At 39.2% G+C, this 12,005-nt stretch overlaps 1 protein-coding gene and 1 long non-coding RNA gene across 3 annotated transcripts in view; one reads left to right on the top strand and one right to left on the bottom strand.

Moving 5' to 3' along the window:
- Window positions 1-12,005, bottom strand: part of ESR1 (estrogen receptor 1) — a 285,291-nt gene that overhangs the window by 241,890 nt on the left and 31,396 nt on the right. The window lies entirely within an intron of this gene.
- Window positions 1-12,005, top strand: part of LOC311518274 — a 51,282-nt gene that overhangs the window by 25,451 nt on the left and 13,826 nt on the right. For both annotated transcript variants that reach the window (XR_014710939.1, XR_014710940.1), the window contains one exon: window positions 8,414-8,529. This is a non-coding gene — a long non-coding RNA (uncharacterized lncRNA). The remainder of the gene's footprint in view (window positions 1-8,413; window positions 8,530-12,005) is intronic.

Genomic DNA, 12,005 nt, shown 5'->3' with positions numbered 1-12,005 from the left:
GGAGAGAGGTTACCAGTGGAGTTCCTCAAGGATCAGTTTTGGGACCAATCTTATTTAATCTTTTTATTACTGACCTTGGCACAAAAAGTGGGAGTGTGCTGTCATAAATATAAAGGGAAGGGTAAACCCCTTTGAAATCCCTCCTGGCCAGGGGAAAGCTCCTCTCACTTGTAAAGGGTTAAGAAGCTAAAGGTAACCTCGCTGGCACCTGACCAAAATGACCAATGAGGAGACAAGATACTTTCAAAAGCTGGGAGGAGGGAGAGAAACAAAGGGTCTGTGTGTCTGTCTATATGCTGGTTTCTGCCAGGGATAGACCAGGAATGGAGTCTTAGAACTTTTAGTAAGTAATCTAGCTAGGTATGTGTTAGATTATGATTTCTTTAAATGGCTGAGAAAAGAATTGTGCTGAATAGAATAACTATTTCTGTCTGTGTATCTTTTTTGTAACTTAAGGTTTTGCCTGGAGGGGTTCTCTATGTTTTTTAATCTAATTACCTTGTAAGATATCTACCATCCTGATTTTACAGGGGGGGATTTCTTTATTTCTATTTACTTCTATTTTTATTAAAAGTCTTCTTGTAAGAAAACTGAATGCTTTTTCATTGTTCTCAGATCCAAGGGTTTGGGTCTGTGGTCACCTATGCAAATTGGTGAGGCTTTTTACCAAACCTTATCCAGGAAGTGGGGTGCAAGGTTTTGGGAAGTATTTTGGGGGGAAAGACGCGTCCAAACAGCTCTTCCCCAGTAACCAGTATTAGTTTGGTGGTGGTAGCGGCAAGGACAAAGGGTGGAATATTTTGTACCTTGGGGAAGTTTTGACCTAAGCTGGTAAAGATAAGCTTAGGAGGTTTTTCATGCAGGTCCCCACATCTGTACCCTAGAGTTCAGAGTGGGGGAGGAACCTTGACATGTGCTAATAAAGTTTGCGGATGATACAAAGCTGGGAGGTATTGCCAATTTAGAGAAGGACCGGTATATCCTACAGGAGGATCTGGATGACCTTGGAAACTGGAGTAATAGTAATAGGATGAAATTTAATAGTGAGAAGTGTAAGGTCATGCATTTAGGGATTAATAACAAGAATTTTAGTTATAAGCTGGGGACGCATCAATTAGAAGTAACGCAGGAGAAGGACCTTGGAGTATTGGTTGATCATAGGATGACTATGAGCCGCCAATGTGATATGGCCATGAAAAAAGCTAATGCAGTCTTGGGATGCATCAGGAGAGGTATTTCCAGTAGGGATAAGGAGGTTTTAGTACCGTTATACAAGGCACTGGTGAGACCTCACCTGGAATACTGTGTGCAGTTCTGGTCTCCCATGTTTAAGAAGGATGAATTCAAACTGGAACAGGTACAGAGAAGGGCTACTAGGATGATCTGAGGAATGGAAAACCTATGCTCCAAGCTTATGCTCCAATATGTCTGTTAGTCTATAAGGTGCCACAGGACTCTTCCGCTTTTACAGATCCAGACTAACACGGCTACTCCTCTGATACTATTCTTTCTATGTTTGTTGCCTGATATTTTCTTCCATCAGTCACTGTCGCTTCACATGACTTTACAAATCACACCTGGGCAACAGCACAGGCTTTCAAGTATTAAAACTAATAAGATTCTACTCTAGAAAGCTTTAGAATTGCATTGAGAATTCTCTCCTCTCTGTACATTTTTGAACCATTATATACGATACAACGCTCCATTCAGTTCTATTGGAAATGGTTCAAAAATTCTTTAAGGAAAGGTTATCATTGTTTTAGGACTTTTCCATAAGGGAACTCTAGTCCGATTTTCAAATTAACTAAAAAGCTGGTTTTCAATTCCTACAAAAAAAATCAGGTGAGAGTTTTCATTTGAAAAATCCAGAATGTTTTAAAATATGGCCCCAAAGATCAAAATCTGATCCTCATCCCCTTATTTACTGACCTAGTCTACCAAATAATGAAACGAAGACAACAACAAAAAAGTGCACGCAACCAAAATTTCAAACCTAAGGGTATGTCTGCATTGCAGTTGGGAGATGTGACTGCAGCACATGTGGAGCTAGTTTGATCTAGCTAGAGCAAAACTAATTCAGGGGGTTGGACGAGATGACCTCCTGAGGTCTCTTCCAACCCTGATCTTCTATGATTCTATGAATTCCAGTCCCAATAGCAGTGAAGCCATGGCAACACAGGTGACTGTACAGGCTAACCCTGCCCATCCAGGACCCTGGTTACATACTCAAGCATCCATTGTGCATACTCAAGGCCAAATTAACACATAGGCAAACTACGCACATGTCTAGGGCCCAAATTTGGGGAGAGCGGATGGAAATTAATGGAGATGCCAGTTTGGCTTGGCCAACCCCCACCCCCGATTCATGACTGGGCCAAATCTGAGTAGCGCTGCAACCCCATGCCCCATGTCAAAACATCACTCGCTTGAGTTTGGCCCAGCCACCCCTCCATCATGAAAAAGGGGTGTTTGGGAGCAATTTGAGCAAGAGTTATTACAACCTGGCACATGGTCATATTAGAAGGTAGGGAACCAGAAGCGTATGTTTGCCTAAGGCCCAGTGATGGATCAGGCCCTGCCCAAAGTGCCACAGTTTCACTGCTACTGTTACCCGAGCTAGCAAAATAAAAGCTAGCCCAGATATGTCTACACGTGCTTCAATCACATCTCCCAAATGCAGCGCAGACTTATTGTAGGAAATTATTAATGCAGTTAATTAGACCCAACTAAATTTAGCATATTATATGATGGGGGGGAACCCAGTATTTTTTGGATACCAAGAGATCAAAAGGCCGCACTGCTCAGGACAGAATGTACGGAATATGTAACTCCACTTCATAAACAAATGTAATGGAAATGTACCCTGTACATTTAGCAAATGTTCAATATCACATAGTATGATTTAAAATACTGCAAAAAATATGTCAAACTTTTTCTTTTTCAAACCAGCTAGTTGAAATGCTAACAAAATAGCTGACACAGACACTGTCTTAGTATGTGTTAATTTTATCCCAAACAATGAGAATTATTAGAATTTACAGCTTTAAAAAATGACCAAGGAGGATTGGATATACTGGTAGAGAAGTCTAATGTGAACTTCCATGTGGAAAGAAGCACTGTATGAACTCCTATCACATTTTGCCAAGGGCGTCGTCACCACAAAAGAAGCAAGACTGGAAGAATTCAGTCAAAAGAGATATAGTCAAGTTCAGTTCATATTTTTAAACTTTACCTCTCTGTTACTAATAAATCACAACATGGGGCCCTGATTTAGAAATGAATTAAAATACATGCTTCATTTTAAACAGGTACTTGTACCCCATTGAAATCAATGTGACTTTAGAATGTGGTTAAATGCTGTGAAGAATCAAAGCCTAGATTATTAAAGCAGAAAAAAATAGAAAAATCTAATTTGCTTTTCCAAAGGGAATTTGAGTTAAAACTGCTCACTGTCCTTTTTCTATTTAAAATTGATGTTCATGTATTACTACCTGTTAATGCTTTTGTGAAACAAGTTAAATAAGCTTTCTGTATTTTCATGCTTTGGTGTTTCTATTTTATAAGTGAAGATGTTTTTACTTTGATTTTACATGTCACTGTTTTTGCTGTTTATTTAAACTTGCTAAATTGTCCCACATTTGTCTCCCCCATCCCACAGGCCCACTAGGTTGTCCTGCATACAGCAAAGTTGTGCAATGATGTATTTCTTTCTTTTGCTATATAGCATGTTGCTCTAGCCAATAATGGCCACTCTGAAAAGTGCTTCCTCACTTCCTTTCCCGGCTCTCTGTGTTTCCCTTGCTGGCTCCTGTAACCCTTGTTCAGCCTGTGCCATGTTCCTTGCTGCAATAAGCAGTTGTACTCAAATACGGTAACATGGCAGCACACAAGAAATGTGCATGGGTGGGTGTTGATCCTCTAGCCCCACTTTTTCCACTCACCCTCTGCCTGCAATGGTCCAGTCTCAACCACAATCCTTTCTCTCCCTGAATTTCTTCATATCCTCTCTGGACCTGTCACCCTCCCCCTTGGCTGCCTCCTGAGGGTGGAACATGCAACTGTTCAGAACCAGAAAGCAGCAAGTCTGGCCACCTATTCCTCTCTACTAGATGCCTCTGTTCGGTACGCTGAGAGGCTCAGTGGGCCTGAGTGACTCAATACAGGTAGCACTGAGAAGGGAGAGGTTAGAGAAACCTTTGGCTGCCTGAGCAGAAACCCAGAAGTAATCTCTAGCAGCCAGGAGGAGGAGCTGAACGGGACACCTTGCTCGTTATCTGCTTCACTTTTTATGAGTGACATCTCAGCTGGCTGGAGTGAGACAGTGACAGCTTGGACGTGTCTGATGGTCATTCCAGATGAGTAGCACTTGTCAAGTTTAAGTGAGGTGAAACCAAGATTAGAGGAGGACATAACATGAGGGGGAAAAATATTTTAGAATTCATACATGCGTGACTTCTGATCTCACTCCCACTGGTTTTATGGTGTGGTCTAATCTCACAGCTATGATTTTTGTTCATTTTTCTAATGAAACTGAAAGTAAAGGAGGAGGCGAATGGATAAGCAGCAAAGAAATTGCAATAGCAGAAAACAAGGAATCAGGAACAGAAGTGATAACAGATCCTCCAATTAATTAAGTTTTATTTATCATTTGTGTACTACATTGTATTGCTGTTTCATGGAAAAACTGACACATTTCTTTTAATTTGGGAGTAGATGGGAAAGTGCTCAGATGCCACTGTACTGAATAAGTAGATGGATCGTGTTATTCAGCTGTTAATGTGACTTGTCTCACTATTCTGGATATGTTAAAGTTAGGCCCCCTGCTCTGGTAGGAGCTGAGCACCTCCTACATAGTGCAGATCATCCTCAATTACTCATGAAGTCAGTGGGAGTTGAGGGCACTCAACACCAGGGAGGAATTGCTCAGGATCTTGAAGGAAAGGGTTTGTTATGTTAAATGAAACTAGAAATATACTTTAAAATGTTATGAACAACCATATTTGTTTAAATGGCAAAAACTGAATACATTCCCATTCCCAGCCTGTGCAACTTGGACACAAAGGAGTTACCACCAAATACAATTGTCCCTGACTTCACACTCAAAATGTTAGTAAATCTATTTGCTTCCTGATGCTCACTCAACTTGAATAATGCAAATAGTCTTCTCTTTCTAATTTGTTTTTATTTCTGAATATCATGCACTAGCACATGGCAATTGTGTTTGGGTTTCCAACACCACAGGGGGGAATACTGAAATCAAATACATCAGATATCTGAATACATGGCTACCTTTCATCACGTACGTTGAAATGAGAAGCTGGATTAAAAAGCCTCACCGATTTATTTCCTTATTAAGATTCCAAAACCTCCCGTTTGTTTTGTACAACATCTGCTTTGTACTCTTTGACAATAACCCAGTTGATCACTTTTTCTTTTGGTTTATTATCTTGATGTTTTCATTTGGATTTATGAAATTTTGGTGTTATTGTTTTGGACCATATTAAAAATAAAATAAAAACGTCTTTTCATTTCAATTTAAACAATTAATGAAAAAAAATCTATTCATATTAAGTCTGAGAATGTTTATGTCACAAGCAAAAAAGTAAATAAAACCCCCAAATTATGGACCCTGAAACATCCAGTTAAACAGAACTAAAATGCACAGAGTCATGCCTTCTGCTGTACAATACTGAAAAACTGCTAAGAGATACGTCTGGGCTTCTTTTTATCACTTTTCTTCTGTGAAATTGGTTCATGATATGTACGTGAGATATGCCTCATGATTAAGTATATATCTTAGCTACACAAAAATAAATACATAAATAAGGTAACAAGCTCTGATGGTGGCATTTGCACCTAAAAGTGCTGCAACATGGGGCCTGATCTGAAGGCCATTGAAGTCAATAGAAAGATGCCAGTTAACTTCTTCAGGTGTTGGATCAGGCGCTCACTACAAAGTTTACTTTCAAATTCTATGCAAAACCCAAAACTATCAATTGGTATCCCCCCATACTGACTTACAAAACAAAAATAGGCCTATAAAGATTATCTGTAAGCTTCAAAAAGTGTGTCTGTAATTTGCCAAAATAATGAAGTAGTCAAGGGAAAAAAACTATGTATGTGTGTGCTACCCAGGAAAATAAATACGTATTATCTCAGAAAAAAAAGGCCCAGTATGCGAAAAGAAGGCTCAAAATACTTAAGAGATAATCTTCACTTATTAAGCTGAAAATTTTGTCCCAGAAATCCTATTAATGGAAAAACTGATGCTCAGATAAAGACCCTCCGCTTGGGTTAAAGAATGTACCCAATAACTGTAAAGAAAGAGATAAAACTCATTATACCCACTACTTAAATATCATATTCTGTAAATAGATTTCAGCATCTGTTCAGATCAAAATACAGTACTTACACTTATTAAAGGGAACCATGTAGACTTTGTGACTCATAAAAATAATAAATTCATCACCCCAAAAGATACTGCATTCCTTCTCTTTATACATACAGTATTTACTATGTCCTGGAACTGAAATTATTGAACCCTTTAATTGTTCAGTATAATGTGATTGGTTGAGACAGGATCAAGAGAGCTAATAATTTCAGTTACAACTGTTCTCGTAGCTGATCAGTTTGGGCTGAGAGAGTCATGTGACTGTGTCTGGGGCTTCAGCATAGGGTAATTTTCATGCTATTGCACACTTAAGGCTAAATTATACTGCATTAAAAATTTTCACTGGACACTTATTTCATACTTAATGACAACATTTGGAAGCATTCCCTTGGTTTTCTGCTGCTTTCTGCAGGACACGGAAAACAAAGAAACAGTAAATAAAATTGACGTTAGAAAAAGAGTTAAAACAATACTTTTAAGCAGTCCCCGGGGCACCGTAATGTATGCACAGCAATGTTTTGAGTAAAAACAGCATTTAAAAGTGAGCGTGAGGGAAAGAAACTGAAAAAACAGAGCTATTTTCACTTACATTTATCCAAGAAGGCTGTTGGCATTACTTCTGGAGTTCTGTTATTGGCTGAGAGGGTCACATGACTATGTGAACTAAAATAGAAAAGGCTCAGTACAGGGAAACTGAAGCAGCAACAGGTCTGAGACCAAATACATGTTAAATGGTATGATTTAACACGCACATTCTAGACTGGAGTGTTTAATTTATAGGGGAAAGTATGGTCCATTGGATTGAAAAGGTGACCTCCAATAGGCCACAATACCCTTAGCCTATGACTTTGAGCATTATATCCCAATGTCACTCATCTTTTCAATATGTGGGGAAAACAGTTTTCTACTATAAATTTCAGCTCCCATCAGTGTGTAATTGAAACACTAACAATTCTCAATAAATTACCAGAACCTTTAAAAAAAATGATCTGGTTCATTTAAAAACCAAAAAGCTTCCACTATGCTAGCTGTTTTCATTCTTTGTCTAAGGTTTTTATATCTCAGTCATACTGTTGGTATCTAAAAGGGAAGTCATAAGAAAAATGCATATTTTCTTGTGGTAAATGGCAGCGCTGTACAACATATGCAGCAGAGCAGTCCAGTTTTCACATTCTTTCATAAGTAAAACGTATGGTTGCAGATCTACAAATTACTAAAACATGTGCCATAAATCTGCACGTTATAAACAGAGATAAAGTGGAAAGGATCCCAGACTAACAAACTGCTGATGTCCTAACAGCTAAATGCAAATTAGCTACTATGATAAAACACTGTCTGATTTCACGGTCATTGCTTAATTGCACCATTTAAAAAAGAAGCTTTTCCAGACAAGTTGTTTTAAAAGATTCAGGCAGATAACACAATGACACTAGCATGAATTACTACAAGTCCCCTAGGTAACTTTCACACCAGGAAACTTTTTCACGGTTTACTCAGGTTTCTTATTGAGTTTTTAGATTGATGCAGCTTCAACGTGATAAATTGCCACGTGTCTCCTTTGTTTTATATATCAGTCACATTTGTTACTGAAGGGGGAGGGATACTAAGGGATGCACAGAGCAAGAATGTGTAGGGGAGGGTGTTCAAGCAGCAAACACAGTCTCTTTGCTAGCCAAACACGAAAAGATGCTACTCTGGTGAATAAAACAACAGACCCTGAGACTGTAGACCAATTCAGTGATAGCTGGTCAGATGACCTCAGCTGAAGGAATCATTCTATTTTTAACTAAAGCCTCAAAGTCTTTCCCCTTCCTGATCAGCATCACTTCCTACTTCTTCAGGTTGAGCTGCTAGTAGCTGGCTTTCATCACAATCTCTGGCAGGTACTAGTGACGCCGGAGAGAGCAGTGTCTGGGTCAGATGAAGAGCTGGGTGTCATTGGTATTCTATGATATTCTGTGATTGGTGTATTGATAACACTGCCACTCATCTCATATCTCTCTCTTCTGCACTGGCTTCCAGCATATGTTGAACAGAACATGACAGGACTGAACCTTACCAGGACTGGACCCACAGCGGACAGCACTTGGGAAGAAGCACTCACTCCTCACCACTCTCTGGGAATGGTCTAGAAAGGTGTAAGTGGAAACACTCTCAGGAGATTCTAATTGCCCCTTCCAAATCATGCTTGCTGTCATTTCAGCAACATCTCATGATCAATGACATATCTTGATGGTGACATTATAGGTTCTAATTTCCCACCTTTAACTTTTCAGCAGTGCCACCTGCCTAAAATGGTGCAATTCCCAAAGTTCATCAGAGTAGCATGCTGAGGAATGCCAGAATATACCACCCCACGGACAGTGGGATAGAAATGTAATTATAGCATCAAGAGAGTCAAACTTTGAAGGAAGCGTAGTCAACAAATCAAACAGGTAGAGGACTGGGAAGGTAAGGACAGAAATATGTTCTTGAAGTAGAAAGGCTTAGATGGCAAAGAGAAAGAGATGAAATTTAGAAGACAACCTTAAGGAGAGTGATTAAGGTGAAAAGGAGTGCAAAGAAAGTCAGATAACAAAGGGGCCCTAATACCAGGTAAAAATCTTAAGAACCAAGAAAAAGGTATTTAGAGATGAGAATGACACCCAAGATCAGAGGTAGAACTATAAAACTAATTGACATTTATTACATTTCAGAAACGTAGAAGTGATTCTCTGGCATTCTGCTTTCTAGCTTCCCATTTTTAGTAACACTCTTCATTCCCATCCTAAACTGCTCTATAACATTGTGGTGTGCCATTAAATAGCCATATTCATCGAGTAATTTGACAAATGCTTTTTTCTGAAATATTCAACCAGTTCTATAGTGAGCCTAATACCAGTGTATATATATGCAGAAAATACCAGGAAAATAAATCAAATACTGTATTTGACAAATATGTTGGGATGGGGGGGGTAGATTGCTATTTGACCTGCCCTAATACTAAGTCCATATTTTAAAGTGTATTTAGTAGAAAGTTGATTGACAGTATGTTGCAATTAAATATAGTACAGAACTCTTATTTTTTTAAATTTCAGGGAAAGAGATGTAGGGCCTTTAGAGTTATTTATACTCTGGCTGATTGGCTTAGTCCTCAGGCTAGTAGATATTGGGTAATTTTTTCAAGCCTGGTACAGGGTTTACACTTATCCCCAAAAAGAAAAGGAGTACTTGTGGCACCTTAGAGACTAACCAATTTATTTGAGCATAAGCTTTCGTGAGCTACAGCTCACTTCATCGGATGCATACTGTGGAAAGTTTAGAAGATCTTATTATATACACACAAAGCATGAAAAAATACCTCCTCCCACCCCACTCTCCTGCTGTAATAGCTTATCTAAAGTGATCACTCTCCTTACAATGTGTATGATAATCATGTTGGGCCATTTCCAGCACAAATCCAGGTTTTCTCCCCCTCCCCACAAACTCACTCTCCTGCTGGTAATAGCTTATCTAAAGTGACCACTCTCCTTACAATGTGTATGATAATCAAGGTGGGCCATTTCCAACACAAATCCAGGTTTTCTCACCCCCCCCCCCCCACATACACACAAACTCACTCTCCTGCTGGTAATAGCTTATCCAAAGTGACCACTCTCCTTACATTGTGTATGATAATCAAGGTGGGCCATTTCCAGCACAAATCCAGGGTTTAACAAGAATGTCTGAAGGGGGAGGGGGGGGAGGAAAAAACAAGGGGAAACAGGCTACCTTGCATAATGACTAAGCCACTCCCAGTCTCTATTCAAGCCTAAGTTAATTGTATCCAATTTGGAAATGAATTCCAATTCAGCAGTTTCTCGCTGGAGTCTGGATTTGAAGCTTTTTGTTGTAAAATAGCAACTTTCATGTCTGTAATCACGTGACCAGAGAGATTGAAGTGTTCTCCGACTGGTTTATGAATGTTATAATTCTTGACATCTGATTTGTGTCCATTTACTCTCTTACGTAAAGACTGTCCAGTTTGACCAATGTACATGGCAGAGGGGCATTGCTGGCACATGATGGCATATATCACATTGGTGGATGTGCAGGTCAACGAGCCTCTGATAGTGTGGCTGATGTTATTAGGCCCTGTGATGGTGTCCCCTGAATAGATATGTGGACACAGTTGGCAACAGGCTTTGTTGCAAGGATAGGTTCCTGGGTTAGTGGTTCTGTTGTGTGGTATGTGGTTGCTGGTGAGTATTTGCTTCAGGTTGGGGGGCTGTCTCCGGGTAAGGACTGGTCTGTCTCCCAAGATTTGCTATTACCAGCAGGAGAGTGAGTTTGTGAGGGGGGTGGGGGGGAAGAGAAAACCTGGATTTGTGTTGGAAATGGCCCACCTTGATTATCATACACATTGTAAGGAGAGTGGTCACTTTAGATAAGCTATTACCAACAGGAGAGTGGGGTGAGAGGAGGTATTTTTTCATGCTTTGTGTGTATATAATAAGATCTTCTAAACTTTCCACAGTATGCATCCGATGAAGTGAGCTGTAGCTCACGAAAGCTTATGCTCAAATAAATTGGTTAGTCTCTAAGGTGCCACAAGTACTCCTTTTCTTTTTGCGAATACAGACTAACACGGCTGTTACTTTGAAACTTATCCCCAAAACATCTGACTATAGGAAGAGAATCTCTCTCAAGCCAAAATCAATAAAGTAATAAAATATCTTCAAGCTGCAAAGTAGCAAGGCTGACTGGCTATTCCCTGTCTGTTTTTAAATGCAATAATCTGATCACTCTCTATTTACAATGTATATACAACCCTCACACATAAGCACGTTCCTCACCACCAGCATGCCAAAACCTAAATCATATCACTATGACTGAGTTCCCAAATAAAGCAATGAAGTCCCTTAAGGATAGCAAAATTCTGTCAAAAAGTACACACAGAAAAATTAATACTCTTTTATCTTCTATTATCCATGCAGATTAATTCTGATTTACTTAATAGAATGGCCAACAACAATATCAAAAGGCTATTTAGTATTATCAACCAATTATAATGGAATAAAACAGGACAGCTTATCCTGTCTTGATTCAGAAAAGATATTCAATAGAGTGTTTTGGGATTTTATTCTGCAATTTAGATCCTGGATAAATTTATTTGCCCAACAACCAAGGGGAAAAATTATTATAAACAATGTACAACCTAAACTGTTAAAGTGAAAAAGGTGAGTCAAATAGGACTACACTCTTTCACCTCTCTTATATGTAACAGTAATCAAACCAGTAGCTGCCTGCATAGCCATTTGAACAGACTCTAATATCCCTGGTGTCAAAATTGGTCTCTATGAACATAAAGATAAGCCTGTGTACAGATGGCCACCTCATTTTTTTAAGTTCATACCAAACCTCTCTCTCCAGATTTCCTAAATTAATATGGTGTTACATCTGGCTGAAAAATTAATATATGTAAATGCAAAGCTATTCTCATAGAACCACTCTCCTGGAAAACACAACTCTCAGATTCGCAACGTAAGTGGTCACCCAATGGATTTAGATGTCTATCACTGGAAATAAGCATTTATGCACAATTTTGAAGAAAAAAAACAACCCCTTTCATCCCTCTTACAGAAAAATCCAGTCT

This window comes from Lepidochelys olivacea (assembly GCF_965140295.1).
Source record: "Lepidochelys olivacea isolate rLepOli2 genome assembly, chromosome: 3".
In the NCBI taxonomy this organism is placed as follows: Eukaryota; Metazoa; Chordata; order Testudines; family Cheloniidae; genus Lepidochelys; species Lepidochelys olivacea.
Note: the sequence above shows the minus strand (reverse complement) of the source record. Positions and strands in the feature narration are given on the sequence as shown.